The sequence below is a fragment of the Tachypleus tridentatus genome, chromosome 10, assembly GCF_004210375.1.
Source record: "Tachypleus tridentatus isolate NWPU-2018 chromosome 10, ASM421037v1, whole genome shotgun sequence".
In the NCBI taxonomy this organism is placed as follows: domain Eukaryota; kingdom Metazoa; phylum Arthropoda; class Merostomata; order Xiphosura; family Limulidae; genus Tachypleus; species Tachypleus tridentatus.
The window spans coordinates 23,798,167-23,817,364 of record NC_134834.1 but is presented as its reverse complement, the minus strand read 5'-3'; positions in this window follow the sequence as shown (position 1 = coordinate 23,817,364).

Below are 19,198 nucleotides of genomic sequence, written 5' to 3'. Positions count from 1 at the left end.
TATTTTTGGCTTTATGTGTGTGGGTGTGGGTGTATGTATATATATACACACAATAGGTTGTCAAAGGCCGAAACCCAAGTTTGACCTTGGTAGAATATTGGCTCTAGCGGTCGTGAATATTATCACGGAAAAAAGGTTGTTTTTTTATCACCAAAGAATCGTGAATCACGCACTTTTATTACTATTTTGTCGTCTTTAGGTTTAGCATCAAGCGATGAACAGACAGACCACGTAATTGTTGTTTTACCATCTTAATGGCTACATGTTTGAAGTTGTTTCTTAGGTCAGGTAAGTAGATGAGTAAAAAATACATAAAAATGTTTGACTCAAGGTTTCTTTGATTCATCATGCGTTTGTTAGAATGTAAAAACCTACACAAGGTAAGCAGCCTTTGTTTGTCAACTAGTTCTGTACAGAAAGAAAAATGGAGATTGAGAATTGTACCTGCACCTTACCTACCTAATCATTAAATAATGTTCAAAACTTCCTATCTATAATCAATTGATGGTAAATTCTACTCTAGTTAGATCGTACAAAAAGTTATAAAATGATATAGTGTATTTGGTGTAGACTTCTTTTATGAATAAAGGTCATTCTGGTTTTTATCTTAATTGGTTATCGACAGATAAAGGAGTAAAACTATCGTGGAAAAACTATCAAACATGAGACCCCTCAGATATAATCATAAATGCACGATTTTTATTGAAGGTTCCATCAGTTATTCGATATATAAGTAAAATACAATAAAATTTGTACCTTTATTTCTAAAGTAACATCTTTGCACTAGACCGTTGACAGGAGTGTGCAACAGGTGATTTTGCAACTGGACCTGCCGAGACAAGAGGCCTTTTTTGTTGTTATTGTTTGCAGCGTAAAGCCATATTGGACTACCTTATGTGTCTACCGTGTGGAATCGAACCCCGTATTTTAGCGTTGTAACTCCATAAGTTACCGTTGACCAAAACTGAGAAAAGCGACAGTCAATAAATCCACTTTCCCAACATTAAACACGCGAGAACAAAGTGAATTTTTTTGTTACTCCTGTTTTAATCATTGTTGTCCTGCCCCCCCCCCACCCAGTGGCTCAGCGGTATGTCTGCGGACTTACAACGCGAAAAACCGGGTTTCGATACCCGTGGTGGGCAGAGCACAGATAGCCCATTGTGTAGCTTTGTGCTTAATTAATAACAACAACACCATTGTTGTCCTGTTACTGATAATTAATTAAACGTAAAGTTAGAGTTTCGGGCGTGAGAAAATTATATAACCCTAAGACACTTACGTTATTAATTAAAATCGTTATATAATATCAAAAACTACTCGTTTTTTTAAACGTTGTTACTAAATTATTGACTGAACTTTAGGCTTGTCCAAATTAGAAACATACGCTTTGGCAAAATTACACACCATGATGTTTCTTGAGTGATGTTTTTAAATAGCTTCTTTTGGCGCAGTTATAACATTTGGTGTACCACAATTTTTTTGAAATTATGTCGTCAGTTTCTTAAATTTTATTGGTTCACTTCGGGCTCATTAGAAGCCGTCGTGATGTTACGATTTCATTTTTAGGTAAGGATGCAAATATGATAATAAGATGGCAAACAAGAATGTACAAACATAATGAAGTGATCTATTTTTGTGGGATAATGTATTTGTGTATGCTTGTTTTCCTCATAGAAAAGCCACATTGGGTTATCTGCTGTGTCCACCGAGGGAAATCGAACCTCTGGTTTAACGCTGTAAATTCATAGACTTTCACAGCGGGGGACGTTTTGTGAGAACATACTACACGTTTCGTCAGAACATTGGTTTGTTTTCTTCAGGTATCATCCGTTGTCTTGATTTCTTTCATTCACCAGATTAAATCTCGTTTCTTAACTTTGGTTTCTGTTGTCGAGCTTCTATGATATCATTCAATACAGTAGCCTATTTAAAAGTTCGTAAACGTGTTTGTTCGAATTCATTCAGTGCATTGGACTGTTTACAATTTTTTGTTACTTGTTAGACTTGTAACCAGTTTCAACTGTTTACGTTTTTCCCTTTGTAAGAAATCATTTAACAACTACCTGTATTAAGATTTCCTTCACATCGAGAAAACAAATAAGATTTAACCTTTTAACACTAGAGATCTCGTATGATCTAAGACTGTTATTGGCCATCTAAGAATATTCTTATTCGCTATTTTTATTGTTGTTGGTTTTTTTTCCGTTACCTTTCCTATAACCTATATTTTAAAACATTAATCTCGGAAGGAAAAATATTACCGCTATATTTAGCGGTAATAACGAGAAAGTATTATGTCGTATAGTGAATCTTTTACAAATTTCTGTGGCCTTCTTTTGTGTCAGTGACCGTTTTAATTGTGCTGCGTTCAATGTTTGATGTCGGTACTGCACGTTCAACTTTGGATAAACGTAGACAAAACAACACTAACCGAACCTAACTTTGTCTATAGCTGTATTATTTGTTGTTGGCAAATAGTAAAATTATTTCTATACACAGGTGTAAAAATTATGTTTAAGGGAAAGTTAAAATGTGTTTAAAGTGGTGTTAGGACTGATATGTTATCCAAACATCCGAGACTATGAAGCCAATAACTTATACCTATCATGCACCGGCAAAACAAAACAAACATCTGTCATCACAACACTTGGCGTTTGTTATTCAAATCTATTGCGCTGTCTGATAAAAGTCGTGTTTTCAATTTATTAGAAATGGAAAATAAAATATCTCACTGCAATTTTGAATTTCGAGCAAAGCTGCACAATGGCTATCTGTACTAACCGTTCCAAAGTTAGAAGTGTGAGACCAGAGGAATTAACCCTCACATTATAACGCCCCCACGGGTAAAAGGACGAGCACGTTTGGCGCGATGCGACCGGGATTCGAACCCGTGAACATCGGAGGAGAACGCCTTAACCCACTTGGCCATGTCGATCCGCTATTTTATTGTAGTCAGCTATTACAGTACAGGTTGTATAAAACTAGCCAAATCTGTTCGAATGCCACAACAAACTTGATTGGTCGAAAATCAGAAACATAATAATAATGATGTAAATTAAAAAGTTACATAAAAAATAGGGCCTGGCGTTAAGGCGTGCGACTCGTAATCCGAGGGTCGCGGGTTTGCGCCCGCGTCGCGCCAAACATGCTCGCCCTCCCAGCCGTGGGGGCGTTATAATGTGACGGTCAATCCCACTATTCATTGATAAAAGAGTAGCCCAAGAGTTGGCGGTGGGTGGTGATGACTAGCTGTCTTCCCTCTAGTCTTACACTACTAAATTAGGGACGGCTCGGTGCAGTGGGCTATCAACCAACTCACTTAAAAACCTGTTGAAGAATCCGCAAGTGATTGTGGCCCTATGTTCCTTGATGGAATCGAGTGGCGAATGAATGAATATAAAAAATAAATATAAGGAACATCATAATTCAGTGAAAAGGTAGTGAGGTAAAATGAAATATCCGTATAAATATAAACATACGGAGTACAACAATTTGTTAGATGTTGGTTGTTGCTAAGCTCAAAGCTACACAATGGATTGTCTGTGCTCTTCCCATACATGTATAGAAACCCAATTTTTAAAATCGTAAATCTGTAAACTGGAGGAGAGACGCAGAAGAACGAATAACGTTGATATTATCGTGTCTATGGGCAGGTGGTTAAGACACTCGACTCGTAATCCGAGGGTCGCGGGTTCGAATCCCTGTCCCACCAAACATGCTCATCCTTTCAACCGTGGGAGCGTTATAATGTCACAGTCAATCCCACTATTCGTTGATAAAAGAATGGCCCAAGAGTTGGCGGTGGGTGGTGATAACTAACTGTTTTCCCTCTAGCCTTACATTGCTAAATTAGGGACGGCTAGCGCAGATAGCCCTCGTGTAGCTTTGCGCGAAATTCAAAACAAACCCAACTATTACCGTGTCTTTTTTTTGTTTATTTCAGTTTAATATGTTTAATGTATATTATTATAGCTGTGACTTTTTGTAATATTCTATAATTTCGAATGTTCTACACAATCGAACAGTTATAGGTTAACCACATGCACCCGAGAAAAGATATTCGTTCGAAAAGTTTCCTGGTTAAAAATGTATACCATCAACTTTCTCTATTATTTATGTCGAAATGCGTTTAATTCTGACTCTTACTGTTAGCAGTAAACGTGCAGATGGCAGCACTGAGGTCTTCTGGCTAGAAATATGTAGAAACTCGTTACTTTTAATATTGAAAAGCGTACAACATTGACAGAAAAAAAAAAAAAAACAAGTAAGAAAGTTTTCGGAAAACCAACGTTTATTTACCAATTTCTGTTTCTTTGGTTAAAAGAAAAACAAACTCAGCGAGACTTTCAGTAACCCTAACTCTCGTTTCTGTGGTAGTTCATCTTTCTAGACTAGTTAATGTCTCAGACATTAGACGATTCGTCTAAGACGGTATTTTGAGGTGAGGTGGTTTTCTTCTACTTTTAAAGAGTTATTTAGTGTATAACTGTTCGTGTTTTTTGTTTAGAGAAAGGATACATTATGTGTCTGGGTTTTAAAAACAAACGATATTACGTTATCTACTTTTAGGCTTAGGGTGATGAATAAAAGTCCACTATCCGGAAAAACTGTTAATATCCAGTTTTTTTTCTGCCGCAACCTACTTACATGGCTCCTTCTTTATTTCTCTACATAGCGCCCTCTTTTGAAGATGTAACGAATTTATTAATGAAGTGACTTAACATTCAACCAAAACTCAACCATTATTTAGTTGTTATGATGCTCAAAAAGCAGGAATTTAAATCAACAAAACACATAATAATTTCCAAAATAAAGAGAATGATTGGTGTAGACGACATTATAAAGATATTTCACTGTAGTTTTAAGATAAAAATAAAATAAACATATGACAGAACAAACATTGCTGTATTTAAATTAATTTTAAAAATTACGCGATTATTAATTTTCGAGCTAAGTAATTGTTCTTGACGACATCATAAAATAAAATATAATATGGACATTTTTGTTATTGTTTGTCACATGACAGAATTTATTAATTAACATTCGATTGTAATTGTACTATGCTTGTCATTTTTATTTACTTAAGTTTGGCCCGGCATGGCCAAGCGTGTTAAGGCGTGCGACTCGTAATCTGAGGGTCCCCGTCGCGCCAAACATGCTCGTTCTTTTAGCCGTGGGGGCGTTATAAAGTTACGATAAATCCCACTATTCGTTGGTAAAAGAGTAGCGCAAGAGTTGGCGGTGGGTGGTGATGACTAGCTGCCTTCCCTCTAGTCTTACACTGCTAAATTAGGGACGGCTAGCACAGATATCCCTTGAGTAGCTTTGTGCGAAATTCAAAATAAACAAACAAACAAACAAATTACTTAAGTTTCAGTTCACAGCTGCGTGATAGACTGTCCGTGCTGAGTCCCTCACGGGGAATATGATCCCAAATTTTATAGTTTTAAGGCTGTAAACATACAGCTGACCAACTGGCGGGACCTTGCTATTACTGACTGCGCAATATTCTTCTATTTTGCTTGTAGTAGGCAGATTAAAATATAGTTACTGTTAATATTATCTGTTTTTCTAATAAATTTTAGTACTTTGTGCCGAATAATGTTATTATTTACAATTTGAAAAACATTTATATTTATTTTAAGTATTTTTCTTTTTTTACTTATGTATGCTAAGACTGATCCCAGTAGTAGCTTGGATAGCTTTCAAATATTGAATGTGAATTTTCTAACTGGGGAATATAAACTTTGCCGTTTGGTGATAACATCATGACCAGAGTTTGGTGCACTTTCTGGAATAGCAAAAATGGTGGGAACTACATAGTGACTTCTATAAATAACATACGAGCAGTTTGGGGCTCAAATAGTTTACAAAAATATGTTTAAAAAGTCAGTGGGTTTTCATCGTTAACTCTATGGGTAAAACCTTGTAAGAGAAGTAAAATGCGCTTTAACTTGAAAAAATAATTCGATGATTTCTATTTTTATCATTCAAGTTCTAACGACCGTTTGTTCTCTCAAAAGTGTGTTTGTTTCTCCAATCTAATCACTTATCCAGTTTCATAACAGTCTATTCAAAATGTTACAACACTTAACAAACCAGTAGCATTCAAAATATATACACCAATAAGGTTTTAACCGTTATTTTACTGTTGTATAAAAATACTTTTCTTTATTGAATTATTTGGCCCTTAAATTCTTCATAGATATATTTATTTATATATAAACTGTGTGTATTAATGTTAACCACCTTCCAGCCCAACTAACTTAGTTGAAGTTAATGAAACGGCTCATCATAACCATGTGGCTAGAGTGCTCGAATCGTAATCTGAGGATCGCGGGTTCGAATCCCCGTCCCACCAAACATGCTTGCCCTTTCAGCCATGGGGGCGTTAAAATGTGACGCTCAATCCTACTATTCGTTGGTAAAAGAGTAGCCCAAAAGTTGGCGGTGATGACCAGCTGTCTTCCCTCTAGTCTTACACTGCTATATTAGGGACGGCTAGCGCAGATAGCCCTCGTGTCGCTTTGCGTGAAATTCCAAAACAAACAAACAATCTACAAGAAGAAACATTACGTGTGAGTGTGAGCGAGGTAGGTGTCGACATTTCTATAAAAACACCTATTACATTAAAAATACAGACATCTAATAAAAAAAAGAACCACTATCAGACGTACTTTGGAAGCGTAGTAAGTGAAGCTGGCAGTGAAAACTATGTAATGACACCAATTTGGAAGAAAACTCTTTGACCGAGTTGCTGTTTATCTGATGTTCTTTATTATTATTATTGACAGAAAGTACTTTTATTATGAGTTCGAGGAATTCTTATTATGATAGTCTGCTTAACGTTTTACGTGATACCAAAGGATCTACATGCACGCCACCAACTTTGTTTTGTCAGGCTCATGGTTAACTGGAAGAAGATGAAATTCTTTTATGTTAGTTTCCTTTCGCTGGTGAATATTTCCCTTTGGTTATTCCTCGAATCATATACACTTCTGGTCATATCATGATGCTCGTCCTCGTAATTCATGAGGGATGAAATGTGTAGGTTTAATTAAATCGTGTGTTTTATGTTGAGTCGTGCATCTGAGTTGTTGTTTTTGTATATCTTCAGAAAGTTGTCTTCGTCCTACGTGTAGGGTATTAAGTAGAATAAGCCACAAATATGCATTATCGCCCTGTTGTTATATTTAAAACTGATAGTAAAAAAATAAAACAAGAAAACCTGGTATTTCACCTCTAGAATCTTGAGGGCCTGAGTGCAAGTTTGTTTGCCTTCTTCTGTCGATTACTTCCATCCCACCACCAGTAATCAGTTTGAGATATACCGGTTGGCCTCATCTTTGAAGTAGGGCAATGGGTTAATTTAGGAGGAACAGTGTTGTTAAAGGTTATATGGGTCAAAATGAACAGAAAGGGGAGGTATTGAAAGTGCGCTTATCACGAGCTTTTTTTTTTTTTGTCGTGACGAAGTAGCGGGAAATAAAGAGTCGTTTCCTGGTATAATAACTGCAATAGCTACTGTACCACTTCTTACAATTCACCACGACGCATCAGGTCTTGATTAAAAGGTCGCTGTTGATTCACTTCTCTTTCCAAGTACATTTGGAGTCGAGCAGTTTTTTGGTGTTATATGTTTCCGGGCATTATTTAAAAGTTGAAGATATATTGTTGCTGTTGTTTGAGAAATTTGAGGTTCTTAAGCTATCTTGCCAATGTCCTCTACCGACGAAAACAAATGTATTTTATTTTAAACTAAGACTTCCTAGATCAACTAGGTGAAGGTAAGCAGCTAAAGAAAAACTTAACTCTCTCTCTCAGCAGGTCTTTAAGGGTAATTGATTTGGTTTGTTTTGAATTTCGCACAAAGCTACTCGAGGTCTATCTACGCTAGTTGTCTCTAATTTAGCAGTGTAAAACTAGAGGGAAGGCAGCTAGTCACCACCACCAACCGCTAAGTCTTGGGCTACTCTTTTACCAACGAATAGTGGGATTGACCATCACATTATAACGCTCCCATGGCTGAAAGAGCGAGCATGTTTGGTGTGATGGTGATTCGAACCTTCGACCCTCAGATTACGTGTCGAGTGCCTTAACCATCTGGCTATACCAGGCCTTTTAGGGATGAAAGAACTAGCTTATGTTAAAACAAAATGCATGGTAATTAAGTAAGCTTGAGACTACGCTGAACGTAAGATTAATAAAAACTGTTAAATACGTGAGGGTTCAGTGACTTAATAATACTTGATTGACATCGAATGTCTAAAACTTGTATTATCAAAAACGAAATTTTGAAATCAGACACGTGCTTTGTGACGCATCTTGCCTATTTTCAGATTTCACCAGTCATGTACCATTTACCACTTTCATGACGTATAATTATTCTGTCTTGATCTAATTTGTGTACTACAAGTTTTTAAATGTTTTTACGTGTAACTCTTCACTCTTGACGACACGTAAAACATTGCGTAAAACATTTTTTTTAAGTTTCATGACGTTTTTTAAAAAAAATGTTTATTGGTATTTCATTCATTCAATAACCATTTGACACGATAACACGTGTGTGCTCTTCAACAAGTAACGTTATGTTATACGGTTCTGAATTAAAAATAAGGTAATTTGATAGTGACTAAAATACACATTGAAATATTTATACACCCACGTAGAACAAGATCTGCATGTTTTTTTTCACAAAGTGCATCTGTCTTGACTGGAAAGAATCATCCTTCTTCGTTATTATCTGTTTTTTTGGCTCAAAAGAACCACACTTGTACATCTTTATATAAAGTCCGTCTATTTTGACTACAAAGAGCCAAACTTTTACGTTTTTGTATAAAGTCCGTCTATTTGAAAGAACCAAACTTTCGCGTTATTACATAAGGCCCACCTATCTTCGTTACAACGAACAAAATGTTCACTTCTTTATATAAAGTCCATCTATCTTGACTACAAAGAACCAAACTTTCACTTTTTTTTGTAAAGTCCATTAATAATACCTATGAGTTATGAGTGATAGCAGTGAATTTTTTACGTAATATTTGCCATAAGATAAAACTGTATATTTGACAGTGTTTAACATTCACTTTATCGGAAGCTACAATATTCTGTTAGGCCTTTTATAGATTTTGTGAAAAATATAACTAAAATGAACCCTGGAAGCTTAGGTTTTCATTACATATCTTTAGTCCAGAGATAGTTGAGAAAAACATTTATAAACAGTAAACAGGGTATGTATATATGTATATACACACACACACACACACACATAATATGACTATATTCAGTAATACACCTATACAAGTAAGTTACAAAACGTGAATGGAATATTGTGATATGTTAGCATACCATGAATTTTCTACCTTGTTATTTTAATATAAACATTTTTCCAAATAATTCGTTTATTCTAGGTAGGGACGTTTTCAAGAAAGCTTATTTCATTCTAAGTTTATTGTTCTTTGTCTTATGAGATAAAAACCTGATCTGCCAGTGGAATGGTGGCTATAACGTGCACTTTGTGCATGAAATTTGATAGCAATTTTCTCCAAATGATATCTCGAGGTCATACGCTTCCTCCTACTGGAATAGGCATGACGGGTTCGAGGTTAACGCTAGTTGCTCTGGATACGTTTGAGTTTACTGATTTAACTAAGTAATATGTGATTTACTCAGTGTGGAATATCAACTTGGGAGAGTAGACCCGGTCTGACTAATACATAACTCAAGTAATGGTGACCATCTGTGGTCGACAATGCGAAGTACACGTACTGTTTATAACACACTTTCTATTTAATTTGTTTGTTTGTTAGCACGATTCAGTTCTTCCACTACAATTCACTATTACTTTGCAACGGGTTTTACCGAACCTTCCACCTTAAAGCACCACAAGTGTATACTTTCGAATTACTATTTGTTACGAGTACCTAGTATTGAAAAGAAACAAACAAACACGATGACAATAAATAGTTTGCAAACATTTTTTATTTAAAATTCACCACTTGAATTGTGGCGTTTTTACAAGAGTCAAAGTATTGTGACCCCAGTGGATCAACGGTATGTCTGGGGGCTAAAAACCGGGTTTTGATACCCGTGGTGGACAAAGCACATATAGTCCATTGTGCAGCTTTGTGCATATTTCAAAACAACAACAACAATAAAATACTGTTGGGAAGGAAAGAAGAACATCACAAAAACTAATTTTTCATGAGACTAGAGGGAAGACAGCTCGTCATCACCACTCATCGCCAACTCTTGGGCTACTCTTTGACCAACGAATAGTGGGATTGATCGTCCCATTATAACGTCTCCACGGCTGGAAGGACGAGCATGTTTGGTGCGACGGGGATTTTTCATGTAAAAAGCTCTTACTACGTTAACTATGCGTTTAATGTTTTTGTTCATTAGTTTGTACATTTATTTAATTGATTAATTTATTCGTGTATTTGTGTATTCATTACGTCATATCCAACATTATTAGCGCGTCTTTCAAGTTTCACAGACATCGTTTTGAGACATAGTAATTTAAACCCGAAACAATAAGCAAGGTTCACAGCAAAACACTAGATTTCACTCTAGTAATGTTTGTCTTATATATTTCAGCTAATAAAATACTTTATTTAGATGTCAAAATGTTTCCCGTCAGTAATTAGGTCCTTTTGTTACTCTCACAACCATTTCATGATCTAGAAAGTGTCCTGAAGTGTTCATTAGAAAAGTTCTCAGACAAACGTAGTGTCATTAAGCCACAATCAGCTAGTAGTAATTAGGCCTAACACCTTTCTCACCTATACTTCCGGGCTGACTATTGTCTACTTATCTATATAAATCACTACATTACGCTTTCTCAGAGTGACGTCAGGCAGGAAACTGTGAAATTCTCCCAAGGTTGACTGATTCCCTTTCTTTTTTTTACTTTTTGTTAACAAGTGACGTCAGCACGAAAACATCGTGTGCCAGAAGTTCGAATTCCGCATTCTTCAACACTAACGAATAAAAGATTCTTCTCGTTAAGAATTTATAAAAGGTAGATAGAAATTGTACAGTGGAGTGTGTTTGTTTTGAATTTCGCGCAAAGCTACACGAGGGCTATTTGCGCTAGCCGTCCCTAATGTAGCAGTGTAAGACTAGAGGGAAGGCAGCTAATCATCACCACCCACCGCCAACTCTTGGGCTACTCTTTTACCAACGAATAGTGGGATTGACCGTACCATTATAACGCCCCCACGGCTGAAAGGACGAACATGTTTGGTGCGACGGGGATTCGAACCCGTGACCCTCGGATTACGAGTCGAGTGCCTTAACCTCCTAGTCATGCCGGGCTTACAGTCTACTCCAGAACCTGTGTGTTGCACAAGTTCTACAAAACTCCTGTTCAATTAAACGCAATACCGTAAAACTATCTGGTAAAACTAATTCATAAAGTAAACTAACACTTTCAAACGTGAACCTACAAAAAAGCAGTTAAAACAAGGTAATCCCGGTCCCACCAAACATGTCTGCCCTTTCAGTCGTGGGGGCGTTACAATGGGATGGTCAATCCCACTATTCGTTGGTAAAAGAGTAGCCCAAGAGTTGTCAGTGGGTTGTGATGACTAGCTGCCTTCCTTTTAGTCTTACACCGCTAAATTAGGGACGGCTAGCACAGATAGCCCTCGAGTAGCTTTGTGCGAAATTCAAAACAAAAACAAAACAAACAAAAAACAAAGTAGCGTGATGGTATCTCATTTACCTCGTTTGTTTCGAATGAATTTAAACATTATAGAAACGTGTTTGCTCTGCTGATGTGGTTTGGTATTAAGGACAACGCTACACAAGGGCTGTCTGTTCTCTGCTCACCACGGTTATCAAAACCCGGTTTCCAGCAGAATAAGCCCGCTATGCCACTGGGGTACTTACTGAATTGAAATTGAGGCAGCTTCAGCAACGTTAACCAGGTTATCTGAACCAATAACATCAGAGTGACTTTTCATATGTACTTAAAAATTGTCCAATTTAAATACTTAAGAGCAGGTTACATAAATAGGTTGGATTTTTCAAACAAATATAAAGTATTTCAGGTCAATCCGGTCTGGTGAGCAGTGAAGTTTAGGTGAGATTCTGGTTCAAAATAATATAACAAACAGTGTGTTATACGTTTACTTAGAGAAATTAATTAATTCGGTATAATCTACCATAAGTTCAGGCAAAGAATTCTAAACAGTCGGGTTCTTTCCCCTTTTATTATGATCAGTGAATGAAGTTTCTTTAATACTTTTTATGTTTTCTTACAACAACCAACTTATTTTTATGTTTTTGACCACATTGTAAACGGCCCATGGCCGAAAGTACTGTTTTAGATTAATCTTTAGTTAGAAAAGGCCTATCGTATGTACACATTCTGAGTTTTAACCAAGAAGTATCAGAACATGAGGAAGATAAAAATTAGTGATGGATAAAGGCAAATATAAATTAAAGAAAGAAAAAAAATTTCAACAGGAATTGACCTTGAGTTTTTAATAATAAAAGATGACTTCTAGTTTCGGTTTTGTAAGCGTAGGAACAAGTAGCGTGTTAAAAAGGCACGGAATCATAAAATTAGAATGTCTAAGATGCTTACCATAGATATTAACTGACACTCATAATTGAATAAATGTCAGTTCTCTATAGAATGGTATTTGAGAAAACAACAACAACAATTATTTGCATATTGACACTTGAAGACATGGTATTTGTCCTTCCCTCTGAGAAATGAGAAACAATTCTTTCTTTATTCATTCAGAATATCTACATTTTTGTTTGTTTATAATTAAGCACAAAGTTACAAAATGGGCTATCTGTGCGCTGCCCACCACGAGTATCGAAACTCGGTTTTTAGTGGTGTGAGTCCGCAAATACACTGCTGTGCCACTGGGGGCGCATATCTATATGAATTTTTTTTATCAACCTCACAAATTCATCCTACTTTGACCACCCCTCCCCCTGGAAACACTTCTGCGGACGCCCATGGTACTCTCTTCTTTACAGATTACACTATGTAACAAAATGTTTACTTCTTCTTGTTCCTGGGCAGAAAGTGTTATTTCACAATAGATTATACATAAAGTTAAAGACCTATTTTTCTCTTCAAACTTTACTTTTATGACCTGGGTAATGAAATTTTCAATTTTATCCATTTTCCAGAATATTCCAGGTATATCCAGTGCTGAGTAGCTGATAGAGAATCTTCTCGAACTTACAAGAATTTTCAAAAGCTTTCTAGAATATACTTTTTCACTCTTGTCTTGATAAACTGGCCACATACAAAGCAGAATACGTCTGGAGAATGCTTGCAGCTTCTTGATGCCATCTTTGATAAAATATGTGATGCCTACAAGTATATTTCAGCATGCTTGTCGGGGATCAAAACAAACCCTGGGCACCTCATTTTACCTGTAACCACTGCAAAAAACTCTAGAAGATAATTTTTGCTTGCTTGAATAGTAAGATTTCATATTATTCAAATTTTAGACCTTTTAAAATTTAAACATATTTCTGTGCACCTCAAAGAGGAATACAACAGGTCAATATCTTGATAGAAACCTTGAAGTATGATGAGTATGGCTGGGAGGTTATTGGATACTTCAAAATGGTGACATTCCTGATGGGTCTACAAGGAAGCTTTACCAAGTTTCCATGTTATCTTTACCTTTGGGATAGCAGGGACACTGCAGCACACTACAACAGGAAGCACTGGCTACAACGGACCGAGTTCTCTGTGGTGAGGCACAATGTCAAGTGTGAGCCGCTGGTAGACCTCCAGAAGGTGTTGTTACCACCACTGCACATAAAAATGGATCTTATGAAATAATTTGTTACAGTTCTTGATAAGGAGTCTGTAGCCTTCAAGTACCTTCGAGACTTCTTTCCTAAGCTGTTTGAGGCAAAGGTCAAAGCTGGTATCTTCGTTGGACCACAAATAAAGAATATCCTGGAGTGCTCAGGTTTCCCCAAGAATCTCAGTAGGAAGGAAAAAAAAGCTAAGAGCAGCTTTGTCGCAGTTGTTCGGGGCTTTTGGGACAATCACAAGGGCGAAAGTTATGTGGAACTGGTTGAAGTTCTGGCGAAGAACTACGGCAAAATAGACTGCAGGATGTCTCTGAAAGTCCACATCCTTGACGCTCATCTTGATAAATTCAAGGAGAACATGGGAACATACTCAGAGGAGCAAGGCGAGCGCTTCCACCAAGATATACTGGACACTGAACGCTGGTACGAAGGAACGTATAATGAAAACATGATGGGAGACTATACTTGGGGGCTGATACGTGAAAGTGATTTACATTACAGTTGCAAATCTCAAAAACTACTCACTTCTAAACGTTTTTATATAACTTTAGTAGAAATATATGTAAATGAAAATGTGCAAATTTGCCCGTTTTTACGTAGAAAATAGGTTAATTTCTAAATTTCATAATCCAGGTCACAAAAGCAAAGTTCGAAGGGAATAATGTCCATTTTATGTACTTTTACAACATAAGCAATTAAGAAATAACACAAACTATCCAGGAACAAAATTTGTGTCACAGTGTTATTTTTAAGATGTGCCCTATTCTTTATAGAATTGTATATGACGAGATGTCCTATTTTCTACAGACTGACACTTAGACAAGAGCTCTGTTCTTTACAAGTTCATATTCGAACAGGAGTTCTGCATTTTACAAACTCATATTCGAACAGGAGCTCTGTTTTTTACAAGCTCATATTCGAACAGGAGCTATGTTTTTTACAAGCTCATATTCGAACAGGAGCTCTGTTTTTTACAAGTTCATATTCGAACAGGAGCTCTGTTTTTTACAAGCTCATATTCGAACAGGAGCTCTGTTTTTTTACTGAATGATAGATGAAGAGATGTTTGTTCATTACAGAATGACAACTGGAAAACCATCATCTTTGTTATAAAATGTTTCTTAAGGAGATGCTCTTTTTTACAGTGATACTTGGAGTATATTGTATTTTTACAGCGATATTTGAGGTATGTTGTATTTTTTACAGTGATATTTGAGGTATGTTGTATTTTTTACAGTGATACTTAAGGAGATGCTCTATTTTGTACAGCGTAATAGTATAATGCTCGAGACTATGCCCTGTTCCTTATAAAATAATGGTCGATTATCTGTTTTTTTACAGAATGTTAACTGAAGGAATATTGTTCCTCACAGATTGACAACTTAAAAGGAGCTGCTTTCTGTACAAAGTGATACTTGTGTTAGTGATTGCTCTGGTTTTTCGCGGAATATTATTTAAAAGTTGGAGTTTCTGTCCTTTGGACGGGTGAAATAAAAACTCGTTTGTAACAAAGTATAGGCAATTGTATTTCTGTTTTTCTTCTTAACGTAATAAACACCAAACGTGCAATAAAAGCATATAAACGAACCAGAACTGAAAAGAAATGTGCACTCTCTTCAAGAATTCTATCAACATGAAATTAGATGAGCGAGTCCGATCCCCCTTGTGTCATCCCGTGTCACTATGTCAAGTTTGGTGCTGATTGATTAAAAGATGTGAAACGTACAAGAACAGATATACACATACACAAATACTGACGTTTATTTATATAGGTTGAAGTTCTGCCCTTTAAAAAAATGATACTTGAAGCTTTACCTTGCTGTTTACAGTATGATACTTGAAGCTGTACCCTGCTGTTCTTTATATAATAACTCTTGAAGAGAAGTGTTACTCTTTACGGACCAAGATTACTCTACTGTTTACAGAATGATTGATACCTTTGTAGGCGTTTTGTTCTTTCGGCACCTATACCTCAACAGGTACCCCATTCTTACAGTTTACTCGAAGATTATTGGACACAACAAATTAATTTTTGTACTTGTAATTAATGGAAAAAGCACTCAGATGTCAATCAATTTAAAATAAAATGTGTTTTCACTTCTGGCTTCATGCCAAGCTAAGAAGAAAACAAAAATTTATTGAAATAGGTATTCAAAGACATATATATATTTATTTATCTATTGGAAGATGTGTTTCTTTAAATTTGTCACAGTCAATATTTATTAACTCATTGTTTTACGTGGTTAAGCTATAAAAAATACAAAATAGAACTCCCACGAAATCTCGTATTCCACGTAATTCCACGAGAAGAGAAAATGGTTACGTAGTACGAAGTATATTTTCGTCACGGATACGTTTTCCCTTATCTCTAATATAATTATTTCCGTTGTCTTATATTTTAATAGGAATTATTTAAATTGTTTGAACAATTTTGTTTTTAATTCCGTGAAATAAATGGGTAGAATAAAACATTTTCAGAATGGAACAGCCATGTTAAATGTCAGACATTTTTCTATAGCCTTAGGCCCTTTTTGTTCAGTGTAAGAAGAGGTTTCACTTTCTGGGATGGCTCGGTGCTAGTTGAAATTCACGTTATCGAATCGGTTGTCCTAGCGATAATCAGCCAACATAAAAAAAAAAAACTACTGAAGACGTAAAATAGTTTGTTTAAAACGTAAGGTTTTTAGTTATAAGTTAAGTTTCACAAAATTAAAATCAAACTCCAGCTAGTCACATGATAACAATTTTCGAAAGTAAGAAAACTCGAAATGTAAAAAACAAACAAAAAACAAAGGTTTTATTCTTGTTGGCTCAGCATGGCCAGGTGGTTACGGCGTTTGACTCGTAATTAGAGGGTCGCGGATTCGAATCCCTATCACACCAAACATGCTCGCCCTTTCAGCCGTGGGGGCGTTATAATGTAACGGTCAATCCCACTATTCGTTGGTAAAAGAGTAGCCCAAGAGTTGGCGGTGGGTGGTGATAACTAGCTGCCTTCCCTCTAGCCTTACACTGCTAAATTAGGGACAGCTAGCGCAGATAGCCCTCGTGTAGCTTTGCGCGAAATTCAAACCAAAGTAGTTTATTCTTGTTCATTGTTTAACAGTTTTTATATAAAAAAATCAGTGATACGTGTAATTTTGACAAATCGTGGCACGTGTGCTGTTACGGGGGAAAAGCTTGAATATAGAGTCCGTAATGTTTCGAAATTCTTAATATTTCGCAATTGAAGAATGTAGCAATCAACTGTTATATTTTTACGGGACCTGGCATGGCAAGGTGGTCAGGGCGCTTAATACGCAATCTGAGGGTCACGGGTTCGAATCTCTCTCCCGCCAAACATGTCCGCCCTTTCAGTCATGGGAGCATTATAATGTGATGGTCAAGCTTTGATCAGCTGCCTCCTATACAATCTCTCTCTTAAAAACCAGGGACGGTAACATGCAGAAAACCTTTCATATACCATAGCTTTGCGCAACCAATCTGAAACAAATACATGTAGCACGTGGCTTTCAGTGAGTTAGGCTATTAGTTTAAAAATCATATACCATAGCTTTCCGCACTTAATCTGAAACAAATACATGTAGCACGTGGCTTTCAGTGAGTTAGGCTATTAGTTTAAAAATCAGTTTATCAAACTGTTATTTCCTCTGATGTTCTGAGGATTTATTACGTAAAAAGTTGGGTTTTGATACATGCGGCTAGCAGTACACAGATAACTCGTGATGTAGCTCTGACCGTAATAATAAACAAACAAATAGTAATTTTTAGGATCACTCTGACTATTAAATTTATATGTTTGTTCATTTACAAATATTATTATTTTTGTTTAGATTCAATTAATATGTCACAGCGTCTACTCGCTGTATAGTTTTAATAAAAAACGCAGTTCACCACGTTATACCAATTGTTGAAAACCTGTCAGATTGTGATATAACTGGTTGAGTTCCCGGATGTAACATTGTCATGCTGGTTATCCGATAGGTCATCAGAATAATCTTTCTTTGTTTTTTAATGTTTATTATTCGAATAAGCAAGCACTGTTATTAGGTCTTTCGAGACGTACTTCTAAGCCTAAAATAAGAAATTTATTGACATAACATGTTTAAATCAAGTATGTTTTGACACACCTATTCTCGGTAAGTTTCTCTCACACCTGACGTTTCAAATGTTGAGTTGTTTACGTTTCTATCAGAACCAAAACTTGTTAGACTTGTGGAAGCAGTCAATACTTATGACTGTAGTTTAATGTTTTAATTTTACATATTTTACTCAAACGTGTAAGGTTATCTTTTGTAAAAATTTTTCTACTGATTCATTTCGAATTTCAAGCAAAGCTACACGAGGACTATCAGAGCTAGCTGTCCCTAATTCTGCAGTGTGGCTCGGCATGGCCTGGTGGTTAAGGCACTCGATTCGTAATCCGAGGGTCGCGGATTCAAATCCCCGCCACACCAAACATGCCCGCCCTTTCAGCTGTGGGGATGTTATAATGTGACGGTCAATCCCATCATTTGTTGGTAAAAAAGTAGCCCAAGAGTTAGCGGTTGGTGGTGATGACTAGTTGCCTTCCCTCTAGACTTACACTGCTAAATTAGGGACGAATAGCGCAGATAGCCCTCGTGTAGCTTTAAGCGAAATTCAAAACAAACAAATTTTGCAATGCAAGACTAGAGGGAAGGCAGCTAGTCGTCACCACCCACCGCCAAGACTTGGGTTGCTCTTTTACCAACGAATAGGGGAATTGACCGTAACATTATAACGACGCAAAGACTAAAGGGAGGGAGGTACGTCATGAAAATGTCAATGAAAGGATGCGCGTACGAGTGCGCCAAGCCTATAAAGTTGCTTGCAATGCGTTGTTCAACCACGATCATGAGCCAGGTTTTATTAAGCGAATGCCAACATTTGTAATTCCTTTGACCTTATAACCTAAATGCCACTAAGTTATACATATTAATGAACGAATATCAGCAAGAATATGTGAAGTATGCTCTAGTAAAATCGCTTTCGGAATGGGAGAGTGTGTTTGGTGTGACAGCGATTCGAATCCTCGACCCTCAGATTACAAGTCGAGCGCCTTAACCACCTGGCCATGCCAAGGCATAAATGGCTTCCAAAATATCATTTCATAAGTTTTTATTTGTGTTAAGAATATTTGCAACCTGCAACGGTAAGTAATTTATCAATTAAATAACGCCCCAATGGGATTACGGTAAAACATATGGACTTTCATCATTAAAATGCGAGGTTTCATTCTCCTGGTGGACATAATATATGTCCCAATGCCACTTCGTCCTAAAACAAACAAAAATATTAATGTATTATTAAGAAATGCATATAGCCAGCCTTGTATAGACGAAAGCATAAATTACTGTTCGATCGAAATGTG